Below are 21,106 nucleotides of genomic sequence, written 5' to 3'. Positions count from 1 at the left end.
TTCTTTCTTTCTTTCTTTCTTTCTTAATATTTTTAATGTTTATTTATTTTTTAGAGAGGGAGAGAGAGAGAGGGAGAAAGAGAGAGAGAATAAGCAGGGGAGGGGCATAGAGAGAGGGAGACACAGAATCTGAAGCAGGCTCCAGGCTGCAAGCTGTCAGCACAGAGCCTGACACGGGGCTCGAACCCATGAACAGTGAAATAATGACCTGAACTGAAGTTGGAAGCTGAATCTACTGAGCCACCCAGGCACCCCTCTGTGCTAGCTTTCTTAAAAAGAAGATGCTTGTTTTTATTTTTATTTTTTAACATTTATTTATTTTTGAGAAAGACACAAAGTGCGAGCCATGGAGGGACAGAGAGAGGGAGACACAGAATCCAAAGCAGGCTCTGGTTCCGAGCTGTCAGCACAGAGCCCAACACTGGAAACCAAGAACCATGAGTCATGACCCGAGCTGAAGTCGGTTGCTTAACGAACTGAGCCACCCAGGTGCCCCGGCTTGTTTTTATATTTAAGACTGGGACTCAGTGGTTGCCCCTGGGTCGGTATACTTTACAGGTCAGATGGGTTACAGAAGGGTCAGGTTTTTATAACTGCCTGGACCCAGTACGTGTTCTTTCCACCTTTTGCCAAGGGGGTTTGTCTGAAGTACATCTTCGAATCTCAGGCCATATAGGAGTTGGCCTTAGCTTTCATTTCCTGCTTGCTTAGGGCTTCAAGGTCAGTCAGAGGTGAAGGACTGGGCTTCCTGCTTCATCCTTCCTTATGTGTTTCCTGGGCTCAGGGACATCCCTTGTCATGGGCATATAGCCCTGCATCTGTACAGAATCTTCTAGATCCTGAGGAACAGGTCAGAGATTTTCAAAGTTCCCTATGGTCCTCTGGTTCTCCAAATTTGTCTTTTAAATTTTTGTCCAGGCTCTCGTTTGCCTCCACTGAAGCCATAGCCTTAGGCAGCTTTGATGTTCCAGTGTCTTTGAGTAGGGGATCACTGCAAGGGGAAACACCTGTGAGGAGGCCGCTAGACGTGCCCTTTAGAGCAGGATATAGAAACAGAAGGTTTTAATTTTTAAAACCATTTTAGAAGATTGCTATTGTTTTCACTAATGGCCTAGAATGAGGACGTGTTTCACTTGATCTGAGCTTTAAGTCAAATCAAGTAGAAACCCCAACCTGGGCTTGAGAATGTTTCAGGGAGCTGCTCATTTGATGGAAAGAAAGATCGAGCGTCCTCTCGAGATGGAACTTTTTTACTGGAGCTCCAAAGAGGTCAGTGTTCTCTAGCGGCTGTGAGACTGCAGGCATCTCACGTCCATGTCACCCCTGATCTGGGGAGGGACGGGGTTTGGGGATATTCCTGAGTGAAAATGACATAGGCTCCACTGTTTTTTAATGAGATTTGGTAGTTGTTCTTGAGCAGATTTTGTTTGTTTGTTCTGTGCCTTTGGTTAAATTGCAGAGTTCTGAAACGTTTGAATATGATTGTTTTGCTTGTATTTTCATTATTTGTGGGAGAGTGGGTTCACTGAGGTCCATGCTTCACCACTTCAGCTGGAAAGATTTTTTTTTCACTTAAAAAATTTTTTTTAACGTTTATCTTATTTTTGAGAGGAAACAGAGTGTAAGCGGGGGAGGGTCAGAGAGAGAGGGAGACACAAAATCTGAAGTAGGTTCCAGGCTCTGAACTGTCAACACAGAGCCTCATACAGGTCCCGAACCCACTAACTGTGAGATCATGACCTGATCTGAAGTCGGACTCTCAACCTACTGAGCCCCCAGGTGCTCCAGAGTCTTAATCAAACTCAGGTGTCTCAAAAGTAAAACATGCTGTTAATCCCTGTACTTAAAATGCTGGGAAGAGTTTTGGGCATACAGTGTAAGTATTATAAGCATGCAAGTATGTGGGTGTTAGTTTTTAATATGGTTATTTTCCTTTGCTCCCCAAGAGTACCTTCTGTGTTCGGTTTCCGTGTTTAGAGCACAGTGTATAGAGACTATTTGAATTTGCAACTCCATGAAGCCACTGATAACTGAGGAAAATATTTAAAATGCATTTTCAGAGATTTAACACAATAACTAATAACCAGTGCTGAGTTTCAAACTCCAAGCTAGCAGATAGCTTCTATTCAAGCCTAAGAGTAAAACTGGGGTTAGCTTGTAAGCAGTGAGTGGAAAGAAATTATTGTAAAAACAAAGGTACTATGTCATACTTTGGGTGTCTCTATCCTTCTATTTAACCTTTTTAAATTAAAAAAAGTTATTTTACTTTTAAAAACCTAATTGAGTGGGAAATTTCTGGCTTTCTTTTTCTTTTGAAACCCTGTTTCTAGGGGAGCCTGGGTGGCTCAGTCGTCCCACTTTGGCTCAGATCATGATCTCGCGGTCTGAGAGTTCGAGCCCTGTGTCGGGCTCTGTGCTGACAGCTCAGAGCCTGGGGCCTGCTTCAGATTCTGTGTCTCCCTCTCTCGCTGCCCCTCCCCTGATCACATTATGTCTGTCTCTCTCAAAAAAATGAATAAACATTAAAAAAAAAAAAGTAAACCCTATTTCTGGAAATTGTAGCTGTCCATTGTCAAGTGACTAAAGGGAGCTTAACTTGATTAGCAGTGACAAAGGAGGACATTAGAAGCCACCTGAATTATGTCATTTTACCTACATCTTATGTATGGAAAACAGCTGTCCATTCCATGTAGAATAGAAAAGTTTGAAATGGGTATCCATAATCTCTGTGAGGGGAAACACCTGTAGGGAGGTACATACACCAGTGTCCTTTGGAGCAGGATATAGAAACAATGTTTTAATTTTTGAACGAATCACAAAGTTGCCTGAAATAACAAACGCTTTTGATAATCCATGACAAATTGATCTAAAAATCTATGAGTGATAGATCCAGTGGTCACGAGGTTTAAATAACACAAAGCTGGGTGTCTATATTTATCAGGCAGATGGAAGTCCCACTTTTGTCTGGCACCAGGATATAGACCCGAAGGACAATCTGGGAAAATGGTGGGCTATGCTGCCAGAAGCCAACCTGCAAAATGGATTTTTACTTTATTTTTTTCTGGAGAGAAGTGAAAAACGGTGGCCTTTTACAAGGATGCCTAGGCCAAGGTATTCTCCTGACCCAGGGGCCCTGCTTAGGTGCCCATGTGGCAAGGTTTGCAAGAGAAGCATTCTCTTCCCTCTGCAGCCTGTGGGGGCTTCAGGGAAGGTTGAGTGGCTCCACTGACAATACTGAGCTTGGGAAGCTCAAGGAGGCAGCTCAGCCAGTGGAGTCTTCACTGAACTGCAGAGAATCATGAGGGCAGCTGCTTCTCAGATGGAGGCTATCACCCCACGGGGATTAGCAGGGAAGACTGAAAGAAGTGCGTGTGAATTCAAGTGAGACCCACCCTAGGGAAGACCGGAAATAACTATTTGAGGCTCAGGGGAGGAATTTAAGACCATTGTTTTGCCATCATGCTTCAGTCAAGGAAATCTGAATTATTGCTATGAACAGGACAGCTTTATTACCTCTACACTGGTAAGGATTGAAGACATGGCAATAATGACCATTTATCGAACCCCTTCTATACGCCCAAAATGTAGTATATTTTTTAATCAGTGGCATTTACAAGTCTTCAAGGCTGCTTTTATTCTCTACACTTAGTAGATGAGAAAAGTAAGACACAGCTTTCCCAAGGGCACACACCTAGTCTTTGGCAGAATCAGAATTGGAACTCGGTTCTTCTTCATCCAAAATGGACTGTCATTCCACTACACTGTCTCTCATGCACTTGCAGAAGCACACTTCTTACTTTCACCTTCAAAGTGTCTACGTATGAATTTACAGTGAGCAAAGAAGGCCCATAAACATCAACAACAGTAGACATCAAAGGAAAAACTATGTTAGTATGTTGTCAAGTCCTACACAATCACACTGAGAAAACTGGATGGATGGAAATTTTACTGCAAGAAAAGGATACAAAACAGTCCAAAAGGAACCTGACTCATAAAGTTAGTAGTGCGATAATTTTGTGTGCAGTGTATACTCATACTAATGTACAGTATTTTAAATAATTTATAGGAGAAGTAATAATTGCTTCCTGTTTATGTACCCAGGTTGGGAAAAGCGAGTTACTGTCAAAAGCTGAGATACTGATAATTCCTTATGTGAGCTTCCATTTTATTTAGAACAAGTTTTTTTTTTTTAATGTTTGTTTTTGAGAGAGAGAGAGACAGAGAGAGAAAGAGGGTGAGTGGGGAGGGGCAGAGAGAGAAAGAGACACAGAATCTGAATCAGGCTCCAGGCTCTGAGCTGGCAGCACAGAGCCCGATGAGGGGCTCGAACCCACGAACCCTAAGATCATGACCTGACCTGAAGTTGGCTGCTTAACCGACTGAGCCACCCAGGTACCCCTACAAGCTTCCATCTTAAATGGGTTTTTTTGGTAACGCTTATTTATTTTTGAGAAAGAGAGAAAGAGTGAGAGAGATGGCAAGCAGGGGAGGAGCAGAGAGAGAGAGGGAGACACAGAATCCGAAGCAGGTTCCAGGCTCTGAGCTGTTAGCACAGAGCCTGAGCAGGGCTGGAACTCACAAACTGTGAGAACATGGCTTGAGCCTAAGTCTGATGCTCAACCGACTGAGCCACCCAGGTGCCCCTGAACTTCCATTTTAAAGACAAAAGCATTGCTGAAGCTGGAATTGTTCCAGTGAAAGGGGAACAATTTGGGTGAATTTTATGAATTGGATGATGATGAAGAAGAAAACTAATTATGTCTAAATGTAAATTAAACCAATTCTTAATGGGTACAATAAGTATAGCATTACTCAACAGATTTGCCCCCAGGATGTCACCATTCCATTTGAAATGTTGCTGGTATATGAGAGAGGCTAACCTTCTGGGTTAACAATTTTTATTGAAAGTTTTCTTAATCTGGGGCTCCTGGGTGACTCAGTCAGTTAAGCATCCAACTCTTGATTTCAGCTCAGGTCACGATCTCATGGTTTAGTGGGTTCAAAACCCATATTGGGCCCCAAGCTGACAGTGCAGAGTCTGTTTGAGATTCTCTGTCTCCCAATCTCTCTGCCCCTCCCCCACGCACATTGTCTCTGTCTTTCTCAAAATAAGTAAATAAACTTAAAAAAATAAAAAAAAGAAAGTTTTCTTTCTCAAGACTCTGAGCCCAGGCACTTTGGCTAATGTATAAAGTTGATTTTCTAAGATGTTAGAGATTTCAATGCTGAGATTGAGAGTGAGCCCCACTTTTATGGACTGAATTATGTCCTCTAAAATCCCTGTGTTGGGGTCCCCAGTATGTCCATATTTGGAGATAGTGTCTTTAAGTAATTAAGTTTAAATGAGATCATAAGGGTGGGGCCTAAATCCAATAGAACTGGTGACCTCTTCTTATAAGAAGAGGAAGAGAGACCAGGAGTCCACGTGCACAGGGGAAAGGCAAGGTAGTAACAGTGAGAGGGTGGGAAGAAGGTCTCATAAGAAACCAGTCCTGCTGGCACCTTGGTCTTGGACTTCCTGCCTCCAGAATTGTGAGAAAATATATCTGTGGCATTTGGTTGTGACAGTCTGAGAAGACTAATATTCCCACATAGCAACAATTCTCAAAGTTGAGTGTGGCTGTTTCATGTGCCTTGTCATATGCTAGTATCATTGAGCATTCTTCTGTCAATCAGTAGAAAATGTTTCAAGATAAGTGAGCAATGGCAGGGATTCCCAAACTCTAACTACCTTTGGGTGAATTTTAAAATGAATGATGTGAATTATGTCTGACAAGTATCTTTCTCCTCTCAATTTAATTTCATTGCACATCATTTACATTGATCTATATGAATTTCCTATCTGCCTCACTTTTCTTTAAACTGAAAATGATTTTGTTGCCTTTTAGAGTTGCTATTTAAATACCACTTAAAAGTATTTTTACAAGGACTTTGCAATATCACAGGAAAAGCTTTGGTCTTTTAATTCCATAATGTCTTTGACATTCATCCAAGAAGAAGAGATGATCTGAGGACGGTGCAGATGAGACATACATAATTTTTAGGTTTTCTAGAGCTTACTAAGGCATAAATGAAATAAAGTTGTCTCCAGGTACCTGTCACAAGGGCATCTATTCTTTCAGCACAGTTTTTAAGCACGGATACTTTACTGAGTTTACAGAACCATGGTAGGCAGTTTATGCAATTTCCAGTGTACTCATTTAATTAGCCTTAAGGCAACCCCTCCTTGACCCTTTATTTTGTCTAACTGGCTTTCAAAAATAATCCAGCTCCTCTGTGAGCTCTTTAAGGGAATAGATCTTTTTCAAAAAAATCTTATTTCCAAGTCTCCAAACCCTCATATTTATTACATACTCCAAAATATATATTGGATGTTATTGAAAGCTGACTGAACTAATTATTATCTTTTGTCCCTTAAAAACTGGATTCAATAATAAAACTACAGCAGAATTATAGCTATTTTATCCTAAGTACTTTTTAAAGTCACATTTCTTTGATTCTTTGAGACCCAAAGAGTCCATATATTTCCCTGGAAAATGGGGCAACTCTACAAATTCGTGACAACGACTTCAAACAAAAGAAGAAAAGTGGATCAATTTAGCCAGACAATAAAAATTAACTTACTTCTATTTTGACTAAAGAAAACATCTTCTTTCATGGGAGAATTTCAAAACTGCAAATTACAATTTAAAATGATAGCTGAAGGGCATAATCTACAGAAAGGCAATTTTTGTAAGATATATTAAACTTGAACTTTTCTATTATATTTGATGAGATGTAGAATCATAGCATTTTGAAACTTAAAATAAGGAAGGGGCCTTGGAAAGCTCCCATGGAAAAAGCAAATCACAAAAAAGAACCCTCGTCCATGTGTAAAAATGCAAAGTTGCCTTTGAAAGATGGAGCAGCATTTCCCCAGAGGTCCATGTGCAGAACGATTTTCAAATAAAGACACCAAAGCTAGAATTTTTTTGTTCTCTTAATATCTGTTTTTTAAAAATGCCACAAACTAGAAAGCAGGCATTTATCAGCTAAGGTGCTTCTGCTAAAGATGCTGCGTGTTGCCATGGCACCACAATAGGGCTGCTGGCTGACTTGTTCACCTGGGAGAAACCTTGCATTGTGTTCTCCGTATCTGCTCAGTCTTAAAAGTCTCAACATTTTATTAGGCTTTGTTTTTTTTTTTTCCCTACTTTTCTATCCTGACACTAAATAAATAATTGTGGGGCATTGAGATATAACAGCAATAGCAAGTGGTTTGGAATCAATCAGACCCAAGTTTGCTTTCAACCCTGTCGTTTACTACTTTAGATAACCCCTTCCTCATTCTCCTTGTAAGTTGAATGACTTGAATGAGGAGGATAATGATTCTTGCTTGTGGCATTGTGGTAGGAGTTACAGATTGTGTATCTAGTCTAGATACTGTATCTAGTACACAGTGGGCACTCACTGATTTTTATGCAGTTTGTTCATGGAATTGGCCAGTTTATCATCCAGTTGTAGCTTCTCAGTTTCAGTCTGGACTGAGTTGTGACCTCAGTTGTTTTATTTATGCCCTGTGTAGATACAAAGTGGTTTGGATCAGGTCATGTGAAAAATAGCACTAGACATGTTCACCTTTATGGTCACTCAGAATCAGTGAAAGCCATGATATCATAAGAGGAGGGCAAGGTTGTCCATCCGTCAGAATAGTTACACACACACACACACACACACACACACACACACACACACACCTATTTCTTTGAGCAATTTATCCACCCCCAAGAACTATCAGCTAAATGCACAGGAGTTACTTACTCTGATGAATATCATAAGCAATTAAGACTAAAAATGTTCACTGAAAACTACTCTGTCAGGCACTTTACAAGATGCCAGGGTAGTGGTATGAGCTAAGTGATCATAATACTGGACATCATGGTATCAAAGAGAAAATTGAAATTAAAAAATATTTACAAGCCCTCTCTCACAGAATTTTTTATTCCTCTTTCTTTCCATGAAAATTTAACAATTTCCTCTGAGCCCAGTTCTCAATTACAGGACACTGGCTATTTCCTACTAACATAATAAGGCTCCAAGACCATATGCATATTTGAATTAGTATGTAGTACTCTATTGCCAACAAAACAAAACAAAACAAAACACTATTTGATAACTTCAGTGAAGAGTTTTGAACAAAGGAGAAAAAGTGAAATGGAATAGAAATTGGCATCACCTGATTGACACAGGGTAAAGGGTATGTAGTAAATAATCCACCATAAGATGTGTTCTCATCCTTCATAGTGATCAGTTTAGTGATAGAGAGTGAATAAGCCCAGGCATAGTCATTATGTTTCTCACACATAATAAGCCTGGCCATCCAGCGAAGGTCTATGAGCAGGAATGCACTGGTTGACCTATACCATGAAATTCTGGATTTTAAAAATTCAGGTTTGAAAAGAGATCAGATATCTGTTTACCAGAGATAGGGAATGGGGGAGGAAATTGGAGGATGGTGGTCCAAAGGTATAAACTTCCAGTTATAAGTAAGTACTGGGGATGTAATATACAACATAATGACTATAACTGTTGTGTGATACTTACGAAAGTTGTAAAGACAGTAGATCCTAAGAATTCTCATGGAGAATTTACAGAGAAAATTATGTGTTTCCTTTCTTTTTGTTATATCTTATATGAGAAGGTGGATGTTAGCTGAACCTACTGTAATCATGTCACAAGATATGTAAACCAAACCATTATGCTCTACACCTTAAACTAATACAATGATGTATGTCAATTATTTCTAATAAAGCTGGGGAGAAATTCAGGTTCAAATTGGTATCGTCGACACAAAATGAACAAACTTTTTAGGATTTCTGAAAAAAGAAGTTTGATTCGAGCCCAAGTTAGGACTGCGGCAGGGATACATAATCCTCATGAAGAAGAGAGTGCTCAGCTCCTATAAAGGGAACATTTGGTGTAGGGTTACATACGGTTTTTACATTAAAAGTTACAACTTATTAGACAAAGAACATTTCAGAAAGTTGCAGACCTTAAATTTCTAGTATATGCAGGGCTGTATGGCTTTAATCTTATGGGAACCAGGGAAGTTTCTTACTTTTACTTATTTTTTGTGTTCAGAATGCTCCCTTTGGTTATTTTCTTTAACAAGGCAGATGTACAATGTGTGCTCCAGGCAGAAATACAGTCCATGCTTTGAGGTTTTGCCCAGTCATTTTGACCTTGGCTAATGTTACAGTATAGCTTCCCTGGGAGTGCAGGAGCAGGGCCCACAAACATTAAAAGTTGAAAATTTCCTTTATCGGTATTATTACTTTGGAAAATGCTTTGGCAGTATCTACAGAAGATGGGTCTTCATGTACCCCCTGATCTGGTCTTTTTGTTCCTAGATATGAATTCAACAGAAATGCATACTATGTTCTTTTTCCCTTATTTTTTAGATTACCACTTTTGGTACTTGTTAAGTTACTTTATTTAGTCCCAAATGGGTGTGGGTTTTATATCTACTTGGGAATAGTTATTGATGTTTTCTCGTGATCACATTGAAATATGTGTTTTAAACTTTAATTTGAGAAATAAGATATGCAAAAAATTAGGATGAGTGTAATAAATCCCATATGCCTATTGCTATGCATCAATTTTTTCTCAGTTTGGTTACATTTGATTCATGCATTTGAGTTTTCTTTTATTTATATATATTTTTTTAACGTTTATTTATTTTTGACACAGAGAGAGACAGAGCATGAACGGGGGAGGGTCACAGAGAGAGGGAGACACAGAATCTGAAACAGGCTCCAGGCTCTGAGCTGTCAGCACAGAGCCCGACATGGGGCTCAAACTCATGACCGCAAGATCATGACCTGAGCCAAAGTCGGACGCTTAACCGACTGAGCCACCCAGGCGCCCCTTTTCTTTTATTTTTTTTGATAATGCCTTTTTTTCACTTATTTATTTTTTAATGCGGATGACTTTATTTTCTACCTAACAATTTAGTAATCTGACAGAGAATGTTGACTCTCAGACAGAAATACATTTATGCTGCACTCATTTTAATGAATTCAACAGAAATGCATGCTATATTTACCAGACAACCGATATAAGAATTTTCATGGCACCACTACTTTTAATAGCCCCAAGTTGGAAAAAAACCCAATTGCTAATCAATAAATAGTAAAGTGGCAAATCAGCTGTTACATATCTTACAATGTTTTATGACACAGTGATTTACAACTATACACAACATCATGGATGAATCTCATGAACATGATGTTCAGTGACAGAAGCCAGATATAAAAGTGTCCTCTGTATGATTCTCCTTATCCTGAGCAGGCTGGGCTAATCTTGGAAGGGTAGTAACTGGAAGTTTCTGGGCTGCTAGTGATGTTCTACTTCTTGATCGGAGTGCTGGTTTTATACATGTGCTCATTTTATAAAAATGTATGATTATTATTACAAAATAATTATTTATGATCTGTACACTTTTCGGTATATATGGCATACGTCTATAAGCATTTCCAAAAAAAATTTATGTCTCATAACACATAGAAGTGGGGAGAACTGGTCAAAAGTATCTATCAGAAAATCAAGTTCAGTATAGTCATTGTATCTAGAGTGATCTAAGGGGTAAAGATGAGTCTGACCTCTGTGATTCAATATCAGTGCCTTCTTTTAACACAGTGGTTTTTGACTGTTCTTTTGGAGATAATTGAATCCAGTGGCTGATGCCAAAGAGCCCCAGTAATTGAATCAGCATTTGCTTGAACAAGGTTTTTTTATTGTCCTCTTAATTGTTTGCATGTCCTATGTCAGTGAAATGGGCATAGCAACATTTTAGCTCAAAGCCACCCAGATTATGAGTAAACTACAGCTCACCGGAGATTGTCTAATTTAAATAGAAAGCAGAATCTGAATGAATGACTTTGTTCTTCCCCAAAGAAGACCGTTGTTCTCATGTAGGCACTGATTTATGCATCAATCAGTCATAGGGCACCTACTGTATTCCAGGCCCTGCATTTAAATGCTGGGGACAGGAAAAAGTGACATGTGATCCCTGTCCTCATGGAACTAATGATCTAGCCAGGGGGTTAGCTCATTTACCAGACATCTGAAATGATGGGCTATGCCACAAGAGCGAGTTATACAAAGGGCCTTGAAACAAAAGAAAAAAATGAGTAACTGATCCTTTCTCAGGATCAAAGGAGACTTTACTGAGAGGGGAACAATTGCTATTGGTTTCAAAGAGGGAAAGGGAGTCCAGCCCAAGGGAACAGATTTTGCAAAGTCATTGCTGTGAGAGTGCATGCTTTGTGATGTTCCTGTGGGGAGGAAGGGGAGTAAAGACGGCAAGGGAGTTGGGGCCTGGATTATCAAAGCCTAGAAGATGCTGCTGGTGCTCTGCCCAGATCCCCTTTGGTTGGCCAGTGTGTTCTTCTCCTGCTGCTGTGAGTCCCCCTTCTCAGAGAATTTCCCTTAAACTACAAGAGCCACCTCACCCAGAAATACCCAGAGGTCATAGAACCTCATTCACTGGGGAAACCTGTAGCCAAAAGTTTACTGATTCGGGAGCAGTGCTGTTCATGCTCCAGAACTTGCACGGGCTCAGGATGAGCCTAGACTCCAGCTGAGACCACATCCTTGCTTAGCTCCTTCCAGCTGTCCTCTCCTGCTTCCCTCATTCTCCCTCATTCCCCCTCATTGGAGGACACACCTCACTAATTTGCAGACACAAGAATCCCAGCCTCAGACTCTGCTTTTAGGGAGCTTGACCTCAGACCTCAATTTTGATTGCATGAATAGTAGGGAGCCACTGAAAATGTTACATCAGTGGAGTGGTTCAATTTGAATTGCATTTTGTAAAAGTAACTGTCATAACTTTGAATGTAAATTGGAGGATAATTCCTCTGGTTCACTTAATTTTTTTTTAACATTTATTCATTTTTTGAGAGTGAAAGACGGAGCATGAGTGGGGGAGGGGCAGAGAGAGTGGGAGACCCAGAATCAGAAGCAGATTCCAGGCTCTGAGCTGTCAGCACAGAGCCTGACGCGGGTCTTGAACTCACAGACCAGGAGATCATGACCTGAGCCAAAGTCAGACATTTAACCAACTGAGTCACCCAGGCACCCCCTCTGGTTTACTTTTCATGTAAAAAAATACTACATTTAAACACTGTTCTAGGGCGCCTGGGTGGCTCAGTTGGTTAAGCGTCCGACTTCGGCTCAGGTCGTGATCTCACAGTCCGTGAGTTCAAGCCCTGCATCAGGCTCTGTGCTGACTGCTCAGAGCCTGGAGCCTGTTTCGGATTCTGTGTCTCCCTCTCTCTCTGACCCTCCCCCATTCATGCTCTGTCTCTCTCTGTCTCAAAAATAAATAAACGTTAAAAAAAATTTTTTTTAAACACTGTTCTGGTAGGACTTCTTCCTACACAGTTTAAGGAGGGGTATATATGTATGCATGTGTGTGATTCTAATTCTGTGAGAATGTGATTATGTGATTGCATCTGAGAAAAGTACAAAAGGAGTTTTTGTGTTTATTATTTTATTGTAATTGCATTCCAGAATTTTCCCCTTTATTTAATTGTTTGCCGATAGTGGTTTTATCATGTTTCTTGTGGCAGTAATTACTTCTCATTTCCATGTACTTTATTTGAAAATCATTCTTGTCCTATAGTTTATTATTTCACAATATTATTAGCATTAGAGCTTTAATGGGGGTGCCTGGGTGGTTCAGTCAGTTGAGCACCTGACTCTTGATTTGGGCTCAGGTCATGATCCCAGGGTTGTAGGACTGAGCCCCACGTTGGGCTCCTTACTGAGTGTGGAACCTGCTTAGGATTCTCTTTTTCTCTCTCCCTCTGCCCCTCTCCCCTGCTCTCTCTCTCTCTCTCTCAAATAAAATTTTTAAAAAAGAAAAAAAAAGAATTATAGCTTTAATAATTGATCATGGGAGAGAAGGGTGACCAACTCATTGGTGACCTGCTAAGGATCACTTGAATATTTTAAGTCTTCTTTTTTCTCTTTTTTCCTTCTCTTTCTTTCCCTCACTCTCTTCCTTCTTTCTTACCTTCCATTCTTTCTTCCTTCCTTCCTTGGCTGGATAGCTCAACATGTTAAATATATAACAGTTAGGCTACAATCACTTAGAACAATTGCCTTTTACATTCTATTTTGTAAAAATGCACTCTTGGTAATTAGTTGACCTTTATGAATAAAATATGCTGGTTTTCATTCAACAAGTGCTGGGGTGATGTAGGTGTTTGCTGTAGAGTGTTTCTTTATTCACTGGAAATATAATTACCTTTCCAAAACTGTAACTCTAATCTTGATTCTTGCCATGTGAGGAGGAGAAATTTATGTATCTGTATGATTTCTTCTCAGTCATGGAGGAAGGGAATAAACCTTTATTTAAGATATTAAATTCATAAGAAAGCCATTGAATACTTCCAATGAAGTATTACTTATTAAAAATTGAGATGTATGATCTCTTTTTATCTTTATCTAAGGAAATCCTACTTAACCTCCAGGCTAAGACAGAATATGACTTCCTCTATGAGAGAGGGGCTAAAGGAAATAACATTTATTCCTGAATATCTAATCCAGAAGCCAACTCTTCCCTGAATTCCCATAATATTTAGTTCCGGCCCTCTTAAACTGCCATTGAATGCCCTTATGGGTTATAACTACATAAATTTCAATTAGCTATTCTGCATAACAGACTTCTAAAACTCAATGGCTTAAAATAATAAAAATTTATTATCTTTCATAAGACTATGGGTCAACTGTGTTGTTTTGGTCTCATCTGGGCTCACAAATGTGCTTGTGGTCAGCTATAGATTGGGAAGTAACTCTGCCCTTTGCAGGGATCTCACATATCTGGGGTCCAGCAGGCTTTCAGTGGTCCATGACAACCTTTGCTGGGACGACAGGGCTGTCGTCCATGTAGTCTCTTAAGATTTTATCCAACAAAGTTAGCCCAGGCTTGTTCACATGGTGGCCACACGGTGGTTCACATGGTGGCCGGGCAGGTTCTAAGAGAGAGTGAAAGTGTGCAAAATCCCATGAGGCCTAGGCTTGGAACTGGCACGTCATCACTTCTTCTATGTTTTATTAGTTAAGTAAATCACAAGGTTGACCAGATGCAAGGAGGGAGAAATTGGCCCTAATTCTTGATGGGAGGCATTGCAAAACCACGTTACAAAGAACATAGTTCAGAGGAAGGTGAAGGATTGAGGACTTTTTGCAATGAAAGCGTCACATACATATGTTTGTATACGTATTTTCTATCAGGCTAAAATCTGAAAATAAGTCAATATTTTATCAACTTGTATAATAGTATTAATGGTGTTGCTTAGAATGTATTTCTTTTGGTTTTAAGTTCACAGTATCTCTCCTCCTTGTCAACTGATAATAGTTCTCTCTTACACTTTGGCACTCTCCCCCCACCCCATCCAATGTGGTCCTGGGGCATTTATGGGTTCTGAATTGGGTGCTCTAGCCCAAACAGCTGGTCAGGGGATCAGAATAAAACTAAAGCTGGGACAATAGGAGTCTTACAGAAATTTGATCTGGTAGATCCATTTAAGGAGAGAATTTGGTTGAAGCTGAGGTTTCTTGCCTTCTTGAAGCCTGATTCTTTAAATCTTTCCTCCATTTTGGGGCACCTGGGTGGCTCAGTTGGTTAAGCATCCAACTTGGTTTCAGCTCAGGTCATGCACGAGCTCATGGTTCATGAGTGTGAGCCGTGCATTGGGCTCTGCTCTGATGGTGCAGAGCCTGCTTGACATTCTCTCCCTCTCCCTCTCTCTCTGCCCCTCCCCACTTGTGTTCTCTCTCTCAAAATAAATTAAGAAACTTAAAAAAATAAATCTTTCCTCTATTTTGAAGCATCCCTGTAAATATACCTTATTTTTCTTCCTAAGGCAAATCATCTAGCATCATAGGGACATTATACATTACCAAGTCTCAAAAATTTGTTGAGTGACTGAATGAAGGTAGGGATACTAAAATCACTGACTACCTTTATCATATAAGACTATTTAGCATATGCTCTCCTAGGGCATGGATGCCTTTGGTTTGGTGTGCCCCACAGTCCTTTCTCCAGGAACTGCCCTTCCCTCATCCACATGGGTAATGAGGAGTCAACAAGTTACTGCAAGGGCACCTTACCTGGTGGCCAAAGTATATTTGATCAGGGTGGCCAGTGAGCCCCCAAAATTTGTGAATGAAGGGCCAAGACAGTCAGTCAATCAGAAAATGTGTTTAATTGTTATGCTGTGAAACATATTCCCAGCCACATACAGAGATCTTTTCTGTGAATATCGGAATTTAGGTAAGTCACTTGACCTCTCTAAAGCTTTAGTTTTCACAGCTATAAAATGGAAACCACAGTATCTACCTCTCAGGGCTTTTTAAAATATTAAATGTGATAGTAAGTGTGAAAAACCTTGTGTAATTCCTAGTAGGGTCCAGTTTAGTTTCCTCTTATTGTTCTGTGGGGATCTCCTTTCATAAAGTACCTGATTTTAGGTTCCTGATGCATTTTACAACAGATCCCATACAAAACTCCTCTGATGTGCTGAGAATTTAGATTCTAATTCAGTAAGAACAGTATTGAATGCTTATATACCACTATACTAGGTGATTTACCCATATTAACTGTTCTCATAGCAATATCCTGGGTAGATACTCTTACCAATTTTACACATGAGGAAATCAACCGAAGACTGAATTAAGATGCATTCATGTCAGTCTCTTACATCTCCTTCATCTACCGTCCCTGCTCAGAGCTTTCTCAGTCTTGTGCACTTTGGCTCACAGCCAAAATGATGATAATTCTATGGCCCATGGAAGAAAATGGATGAAGCTGCTGGCAGCTGGAGATACATGGACTGTGGTGCTCTGCTTGGCTCTCACCCTACCTAGCACCCCCTTGTGGAAAAGAGTATAAATCTTTCAATTGTTCTTTTGCAGATGTGCAAAGGTACAGTTTAGGCTGATTTTAGAGTGATTTTTGACAATAAACTTGGCAGGAGGAAAATAGTTTTTTTGATAAACACTCTCAGGTAACCATAACACACAACCTTCCACTGTTGCCATAGAAAATGGACAGAGGCAAAACACAGAGCTGATCTCTAGCCTTATGACATTTTACAAATCAAGGCTGATTCTACTTGTTAAATTATTTCTTCCTGCTATCAATATGTTCCATTGTGTCCTTTTCTAATGTAGTGATCAAATGCCTTGGTTTCTAGGTCTCTAGCTTAGCAATAAACATAACATTGTTTTAGAATCTATCCCATTTCCTTACCTACTTTTCCTTTTCTTTGCCATGGGTCAGGATTCTTATAAGAAAACAAAACATTTTTGATATGCAGCAGGTATTTGATTCTGGAACTAAGGTGTTCTGCCCAGGATTGGTAAGGAGAGCACTTTGCCTGGCTTTGTTTTTGTGTTGCCTGTAAAAGGGAAACATGCTCATAGCTTCATTACTGGAGAGCCAGGCTGTTTAAAAATATATGAATTATTAGCTCTATAAGGAAATTCTAATGGAAGGGAACAGCAATAGATCTGTATGTAATGAGAAGCCCATCCAGCAGCAAGCCATTCATTGAACAAGAGAGGAAGGGATACACCTGTCAGTAAATATTTAGAATTGATGTGAATCTTTAATGAGGAAAGACTGGAAAGTTTCACAGAAGCCCTGCTATGTGACACTCACTATGCTCTCCTAATTTCACAGTAAACTTGTGTAGTATTTGTTATGACCCCCATGTCGGAGATGCTGCTGGTTCCTTTGCTTCAAGCTAAGACCAACTTTGGTATATTTCTAGCACCAGAACTGAAGCTTAATTTTTTTTAGCTCCTCCTGTGCCCTATCATTCTTTCCCCACTTTCTTTATCCTGAGAGAACACTCAATAAATTGCTTACACAAAATTCCCCCTCTCAGGTTCTGCTTCTTAGGAAACTGACTCAAGACACCCCATTTTATTGATGAAATATTGGACTCTCGTACAGGTCGGAAACTGGCTGAGTGTAACCCAGCTCGTATATGGAAGAATTGGAATTCAAATCTCAGCTCTTCTAACTTTATAATAAACTATTTCTTAATGTAATTTTTATGCAGAGGTAGTAGCTGAGATCATTAAAATACTTTTCTGTCTCTTTGTGCATTTAAGTACCAACACCATACTGATGACCATATGCTGGTAACCATGGGTCAAGTCTTAGATCTGAATTGCTTGTTCCAGCTTGTCAGTATCTCTACATGAGATACAAGGCATCTCAAACTCATGCTGGAACTGGCATCTTATTACTGCCCCCCCCCCCCCCCCCCCCCACCAAGACTGCCTTTGGTGCAGCCTGTTACAACTCAGCTGATGGCATCTGCGTTCTCCTAGCTGCCCAGGCCCAAATCCTTGAAAGCATTCCTGGTTGCTATTGTTCTCTTACCTCCAATCAATCAGAGAATCAGTCCTGTTTTAGTATACATCCAGAATACATTCAGAATCTGACCATTTCTCTCAGCCTGTGCCATTACCACCATGACCTGAGCTGCCATTAATTATCTTTTGTCTAAATTGGTGCAAAACCCTGCTAACTGGCCTCCCCATTCCTCTTACGTCCAAACAGCTAATTCTCAGCAAAATAGCCGGAGAATCCTTTTGGTGGAAATTAGTTAGACACTGCTGGCTCTTATTTCCTCTAGGGTAAAAGGCAAGACTTCAGTTGATCTACAAGACCCTGTCTGATGAGCCCCAGCTCATCATACTCAGCTTTCCCCTCACTCAGTCACTCCTTGCACACTGGCCTCCCTGCTGTTCCTCAAACACACTAGACATGCTTCTGCATTTGGGCCTTTGCACTGGCCGTTCCCTCTGCCTGGGACACTATTCCTAGATACATTTTCATGGCTCCCTCTCTCATCTTTGAGTTTTTGCTCAAATATAACCTTTTTATTTGAAATTGCACCTGAGCCCTAGCTAACAATCAATTTCCTTTACCCTATTTTACTTTTTAAATAGTACTTATATTCTTACAATGCATAGTGGTATTGATTATTGATTAGTTTATTCATCTATGGTTTTTATCCTCTCACTCCCCACTGGAATGAAACCACATGAAGAGAGAGGTCTTTGTCTGTTTTAATCACTGATATATTCCATATGAGTAGAGCAGACTGGCATATAGTAACACTCAATAAATCTATGTTGAATGAACGAATGAATGAAACGTGCCTGTTCCAGTTTGAATGTCTTGTGATCAGAATGGGAGCTGTACAAAATGACATGTTGGAGTTGAGTGACTAGTGGAATACCTTAAGCAAAATTTGATTTCATGATGTAATTCATCAAAGTAGAGAGGGTGTACACACAAACACACACATACACACCCGTGATTTTCATTCATGTTGTCAAGTTCTCTGTCCCTTTTATGTGACAATTTCTCTTTAAGGTAGATACTGAAGCATTAAAGGACTGCATCACTTATCAGTCAAGAACTTTGGTTAATTCTCTTTTGTTTGATTAGCAACTGACCAAAAACACAGTACAAAAAATCAGTTATTTATGAAATTTCAAATGAAACAATTCAGATACGTAGTCTGTCTTAAGATCAGTTAACCATTGCTCTTTCTTTTTTTCCCTAAATTAGCATTTTTCACTGTGTCAAAGGACATAGTATATTTCCTATAACAGGGATTCTTTGTGGTTCATGGGGTGCCACAAAATCCATATGCCCACAGGACTGATATGTGGAGTCTCCTTACACTTTGCGTGTTCCTTAGTTGAGTCCCAAGCTGCTAAGGGAGGAATTCTGTCATAACAAACCTCTTCAATGTCATAAGAAGATATGGAAGCATATATATGCATAAAATAAGACTAGAGAGAAGCATTTCAGAATACTGTGGGGCTCCCTATAAGGGAAAGGGCTCTGGGGAATTGGTATCAGTTTCCTTCTTGTGAGGATTTCTACAGGCTCTGGAAAATATTTTGTGGTTATTGGGGAAAAGTTTCAATTCCCTTCACAGTCTGTTCCTCAGTTTTAAAAATTAGGATGCTCTGGAGGCACCTGACTGGCTCAGTTGGTTAAGCGTCTGATTTTGGTTCAAGTCATGATCTCACAGTTTATGGGTTCAAGCCCCACGTCAGGCTCCACACTCCTCTTTCTCTGCCCCTTCTCCACTTGAGCTTTCTCTGTCTCTCAAAAATAAATAAATAAATAAATAAATAAATAAATAAATAAATAAATATTTTTAAAAATAATTTTTTTAAGTTTATTTAGTTATTTTGAGAGAGAGACACACAGAGACAGAGAACCAGTGGGGGAGGGGCGGGGGGATGGGGGGACAGAGGATCCCAAGCAGACTCCGTGTTGACATCAGAAAGCCCAATGTGGGGCTTGTATCACAAACTGTGAGATCATGACCTGAGTCGAAGTTGGCTGCTTAATCAACTGAGCCACCTAGGCTCCCCACATATTAAATAAATCTTTTAAAAAATTAGGATGCTTTTTCCAAACTTTAATATTCTTTCATCTTAAAGAAAGAAGTAGCACAAATATTCTTAATATATTTAAAAGGGTATTTTATTTTGTTCTTCTGGATACTCATTCTCTTTCAGTTATATTTTCTTCAACCACTTACATAGCTTTGAAGTTTGGTCTTTTACATATTTCCAAAAGGCCATGTTTTTACAAGGGACGTAATTGTTCCTTTGGATGCTACAAGCCTTGATTGTTGTTGGAGAGTCATACAGCCTTGGTACCCTCAACACTTTGTGACTAATTGTGAGTTACCCATTGGTGATCCCCGGTGATGACTGTCCCCATGAAGATGAAATTCCCAACCACTGCCGTACGTTATTGCATCTGGAGCTTAATGTGTTCCTGACTCCTCAGGCAATCAGTGTTTGCCCCAAAATACCTTTGTGGAAAGTAAGTGATCATTGACAGTTAGAGGTCATGCCCCAGAAATATTAGAAGTTCAGGGCTGCAGGCGTGTTTCAGAGTAGAATCTGGAGCTCCTCAATTATTGGTAACATCATTCAAAATGCCAACAGCAGGCCTTTCAAACTAATCAAAGTTTAAGACAAATAAGGTAGTGTCCTCTTTGACCACATTTCTTTTGGGGGATGCAGCATTTTGCAAGTTCAGAGAACTTTCAGTCTGTATCCCAAAGGAACACTGTGAGGGTGATGTTGAAAATATTGCTGACATTGTCATTTCTTAAGCAGAGAGGATCTCTCTGCACCCCACCCCCATCTCCCCACCACATTCTAATAACCAAAGCATTCAACAAAATTTAATGTGGACTGGACAGGGTTAATGATAGCAGGGGGAGAGGAAGTTAACTGTAATTATTAATAATGAAACTTTTAAGAAGACATACACATATTCTGAAGTGGGGGTGATTATTTGTACAAATCAGAACTAGTTGGGATTTTTGTGTTTTGTTGAAAGAAAAGCAAACTGTGAGGATCCATTATGTTGAGCTGGATTTAGAAACAATCAACTTGAAAAGAGAAGTTTATTTCTTGTATATGACCTGGAATTCTTCCCCTCTGAAAACAGGTGCAGAGATGGCTACATCTTACGTGAGATGCATAAACATACAATGTTTCTTGAGGGCATTTTTCTTCCCTCTCAGATACTTGTTTTTATGCAAGATTGTTATATTGTCATTTAAATGCTAACTTCAGTCCCATTCTTTGCTGCAAGGAAGCGCTTATTCATTAATTGGAAAGAAAAGGAAAGAACCCACAGCTGCCCAAGTAGTTAAACTAAACACTTTCTGTTTTCAACATCATCTGCCAAAAAAAAATGTCTGACATTATGAGAGGAAAAAAGATAAATACGTTTGGAGATTTCAGAAAAATCACTTCATTTTAACATTACATTATTTTTCATGAGAAAAAAAAAGCCAAAAAAATGCTGGTCTTCCGTGTGTGAATCACAAGCATGTGTATTAAAATATAAAATGTTTGCTTATCTCAGTTCATGAGTTCTACCTTAGCAAAACTTAGCAGGTAGTTTCTCCTGGAAGATGTGTAAAAGATCCTTGGGTTTTTAGAAAACTTTTCAATGAATGTGCCAGTACTTTTAATAGGACTCTGA

The sequence above is a fragment of the Acinonyx jubatus genome, chromosome A3, assembly GCF_027475565.1.
Source record: "Acinonyx jubatus isolate Ajub_Pintada_27869175 chromosome A3, VMU_Ajub_asm_v1.0, whole genome shotgun sequence".
NCBI classification, from domain to species: domain Eukaryota; kingdom Metazoa; phylum Chordata; class Mammalia; order Carnivora; family Felidae; genus Acinonyx; species Acinonyx jubatus.
Note: the sequence above shows the minus strand (reverse complement) of the source record.